Raw genomic sequence first — 4,983 nt, forward strand, 5'->3', positions numbered from 1 at the left:
CCTTATGCAGAAATAACTGTACACATGTGAGTAAACCCTTCAACTGCACATGTAAAATTGCATACAAACACTTGCAGAACTGTGGACTTGGCTCCAGCAAGCAAAAAGGGAATGAGAAACAAAATTATAATAGCCGCAAATAATAGACATTCCCTCTGCCTTCAAACATTTAGTATGATATTTGTAAGAATGATAAGCTAATCATACAGCCACACAGATGACTTTATTGGAATATAGGTCAAGCTATCGGTTCCATCTATGCTGCATGAATGCCATGAAACTTAAGCCTTAAGCGAACTTTTCCCCTAGACTTTATGTAAGTTTGTTTCACGGGCAGTGAACAGATAGGAACACATGCCAAGCTCAGTACACAATGCTAACCAAAACCTCCATCCACAGATTTCATTTTTCATTAGTGGAACAATTTTAACGCTGAAGAGTTAAGAATTCAGACAGCAGCAGAAAATGGGAAGGGTTTTTTTTTTGTTTTGCTGGTTTTGTGGGTTTTATTTAGGTTTTTGCATTTAAAATCGAGACTAAATTCAATATCCTGTGTTTTGACTTTGACCCCGCCTCTGCACTACCCAGCAGAACCAGGATGAACACAGGCTTGCACTTTCAGCACTGAGTTGCAGAGCGTGAACACCGTTCAGCCTGCTCACAGGGGTCTGGGATAAACGCACTGACACCAGGCTCTGACTGGGGCTTCCCGCTTCCAGAGCACACGTGTGGATGGCAGTAGGTTAAGACTGTCATTAGAGTCTGGTCAGAACAGTAGGGTAAAGGAAACTAAAGCCTGACTTCATCCCCAGCACAAGATTACAGATGCAATTACAAGTCCTTCACATTTCATGCCTATTTGACATCTATTATCCACAGACATTTAAATTAAACATCTGCATCAAGATGTCTCAAAAGACTAGATACATTACCACAGGATGCAGAAACCGTCCTCACATGTCACCTGCCTCCATAAAGGCAATTATGACAGACAAAATTGGATGGCCCTAGATTTACAGGCATTCAAAGATGCTGATCCACTTCAATTTCTGGAGGATCCCCAAGAGATCCCCTCAATAGACAGTGGAGGCTGAGGGAAATGACAAGCAATCTGTACATCAGTGCATATCAGACTTTGTGCAAGAAACATTTTTTTTTTAAATGCATTTAGAACAGTAATCTTAAGACAAGGTTTGGCTAAAAACCCTATTTGAAGAAAATATAAACTGAGCATAATGTTTCTAATCACTCAGTCTTCATAGATTTGGTAAGTTGAATGTCACTACACAGAAACACACACAGAACTGTTTTTAATGCAAAAGAAGTGGCAATGTAAAAAACTCTTCTTAATCATATTTCACTTAATAGTTGGACTATTCACTTGCTATAATTTGTAAATTCTATCTACAACAGCATGCCTATTCCAGATATTCAAAGATCAATCTTTACTTCTGGATGGAGTGGGAGCACAGGTAGTGTTTTCATCAATCCCTTCAGTAGCGGGGAGGAACACTGAAAGGAACAAGAAAACACAGCTGGATAACACGTGGCTCAGAGGCTGGTGCCACTGAGTTGAATGTTGGGGTGTTTGACCACGGGGTGGTTTACACAGCACTGGGCCTGCTGGCAGAAGATGGAGTTCAGCTATCTCCAAGGGAGAAAAGGATTCTCACTTATGAGCTGGCAGGCCTCATCGAGAAGGCTTTAAACTAGATTTGAAGGGGGAAGGGGATAAAGCCAGGCTCACTAGAGATGAGCCGACGGGCAACATGATGATGTTGGGGGTGAAATCAATAGCCCAGCTCAAGTGCATCTACACCAATGCACACAGCAAACAGGAGGACCTGGAAGCCATTGTGCAGTGGGACACAGCTATGACTTAGTCGCCATCACAAAAACACGGTGGGATGACTCTCATGACTGGAGTGCTGCAATGGAAGGCTATAAGCTCTTCTAAAGGGATACGCATGGAAGGAGAGGCGGTGGGGTGGCTCTGTATGTTAGGGAGTGTTTTGACTGTATAGAGCTCAATGATTGTGACGACAAAGTCAAGTGCTTATGGGTAAGGATGAAGGGGAAGGCCAACAAGCCAGATGTCCTGCTGAGTGTCTGTTATAGACCACCCAATCAGGACGAAGAGGCAGATGAAGCATTCTACAAGCGACTGGCAGAAGTCTTACAATCACTAGCCCTTGTTCTTGTAGGGGACTTCAACTTACTGGACGTCTGCTGGAAGTGTAACGCAGCAGAGAGGAAACAGTCTAGGAGGTTCCTGGAGTGGGTGGAAGGTAACTTCCTGACACAGTTGGTAAGTGAGCCCACCAGGGGAGGTGCCTCACTTGACCTGCTGTTTATAAACAGAGAAGAATTGGTGGGAGGTGTGGTGATTGGAGGCCATCTTGGCCTCAGCGACCATGACATGATAGAATTCTCAATTCCTGGTGCAGTAAGGAGGGGGGTCAGCAAAACCACTACCATGGACTTCCAGAGGGCAGACTTCAGCCTGTTCAGGTCACTGGATGACAGAGTCCCTTGGGAGACCGTCCTGAAGGGCAAAAGGGTCCAGGAAGGCTGGACATCCTCCAAGAAGGTAATATTAAAGGCACAGGAGCAGGCGGTCCCCACGTGCTGCAAGACAAGCTGAGGGGAAGACGACCGGCCTGGCTGAACAGGGAGATTTTGCTGGGACTCGGGGAAAAAAAGAAAGTTTATCACCTTTGGAAGAAGAGGCAGGCAACTCAAGAAGAGTACAAGCATGTTGTTAGGTCAAGCAGAGACAAATTTAGAAAGGCAAAAGCCCAGCTAGAACTCAATCTGGCCATGGCTTTAAGGGACAACAAAAAATGTTTTTACAAATACATTAACAACAGAAAGAGAGGCAAGGAGAATCTCCATCCTTCATTGGATGTGGGGGGGAATATTGTCACCAAGAATAAGGAAAAGGCTGAGGTACTTACTGCTACCTTTGCTTCAGTCTTTAATAGCCAGACCAGTTATCCTCAGGGTATTCAGCCCCCTGAGCTGGAAGACAGGGATGGAGAGCAGAATAAACTCCCCATAATACAGGAGGAAGCAGTTAAGGACCTGCTAAGCCACCCAGAGAAGAGGAGCTTGCTAAGCCACTCTCCATCATTTATCAGCAGTCTTGGTTAACAGGGGAGGTCCCAGGTGACTGGAGGCTTGCCAGTGTGACATCCATCTACAAGAAGGGCTGGAAGGAGGATCCCAGGAACTAAGGCCTGTCAGCCTAACCTCGGTACCAGCGAAGATTATGGAGAGGTTCATCTTGGCAGCGCTCACAGGGCATGTGCAGGACAACCCAGGGATCAGGCCCAGACAGCATGGGTTCAGGAAAGGCAGGTTCTGCTTGACCAACTTGATCTCCGTCTATGACCAGGTGACCTGCCTAGTGGATGAGGGAAAGGCTGTGGATATTGTCTACCTGGACTTCAGTAAAGCCTTTGACACTGTCTCCCACACCATTCTCCTGGAGAAACTGGTGGTTTGTGGCTTAGACAGGTGTACTCTTCGCTGAGTAAAGAACTGGCTGGTCGGCCAAGCTCAGAGTTGTGGTGAATGGAGTTAAATCCAGTTGGTGGCCAGTCACAAGCAGTGTTCCCCAGGGCTCAATTTTGGGGCCAGTCTTGTTTGATATCTTTATCAATGATCTGGATGAGGGGATCGAGTGCGCCCTCAGTAAGTTGGCAGATGACACCAAGCTAGGCAGGAGTGTTGATCTGCTCAAGGGCAGGAAGGCTCTGCAGAGGGATCTGGACAGGCTGGATCGATGGGCCAAGGTCAGCTGTATGAGGTTTAACAAGGCCAAGTGCCAGGTCCTGCACTTGGGTCACAACAACACAATGCAACGCTACAGGCTTAGTGAAGAGTGGCTGGAGAGCTGCCCAGTAGAAAAGGATGTGGGGGTGCTGGTTGACAGCTGGCTGAACATGACCATCCTGGCCTGTATCAGTGTGGCCAGGAGGAGTGGGGAAGCGACCGTGCTCCTGTACTCGGCACTGGTGAGGCTGCACCTTGAAAGCTCTGTTCAGCTTTGGGCCCCTTACTACAAGAAAGATACTGAGCTGCTGGAGCATGTCTAGAGAAGGGCAATAAAGCTGGTGAGGGGTCTAGAGCACAAAGTCTTATGAGGAGCACCTGAGGGAACTGAGGTTGTTTAGCCTGGAGAAGGAGGCTGAGGAGAGACCTCACTCTGTACAGCTATCTCAAAGGGGTTTGTGGCGAGGTGGGTGTTGGTCTCTTCTCCCAAGTAACTAGCGATAGAACGAGAGGAAATGGCCTCAAGTTGTGCCAGGGGAGGTTTAGACTAGATAATAGGAAAAATTTATTTACTGAGAGAGTGGTCAAACATTGGAACAGGCTGCCCAGGGAGGTGGTGGAGTCACCATCACTGGAAGTACTCCAAAAACATGTGGATGTGGCACTTCGGGACATGGTTTAGTGGACACAGTGGTGTTGGATTGATGGTTGACTTGATCTTAAAGGTCTCTTTTCCAACCTTAATGATTCTGTGATTCTCAAGTTGCATGAAAACTTATAAAACCATCAAATGAGAACTGTTTAGTGGACAATAATAAAGAGGATTTTGTTTTACTTCTTTCAGGAACTGTTTGTGTCCAGCATGACGACAACGGCCACAGTCATTACTCGACACTGTGCTCAGTACTATTTCACCATGAATTTTGCTTCCAGTAAGCAACACTACTCCTTCTTAAAAAAATACCCAGTGCCAAAGATGTCAGGTGCAGAGCCAGGAGCGTAATTCAGGCATCTTGACTTCAAGTCAAGTAGCCTATCCACTGAAACGTGTTGTACAAGGAAGCAGACGCACAGATTTCCTCCATTTCTGACAAACTGAAGTCTCACACCAAAACAGCCTCTGTGATAGGAAAACAGGGGTTAACCTTCTCCTATTGAGTGAGTTTTAGCCAGCTAACAGATAGGAAAAAATTCCAGGGTGGCAGA

This window comes from Phaethon aethereus (assembly GCF_964289735.1).
Source record: "Phaethon aethereus genome assembly, chromosome: Z".
NCBI lineage: Eukaryota > Metazoa > Chordata > Aves > Phaethontiformes > Phaethontidae > Phaethon > Phaethon aethereus.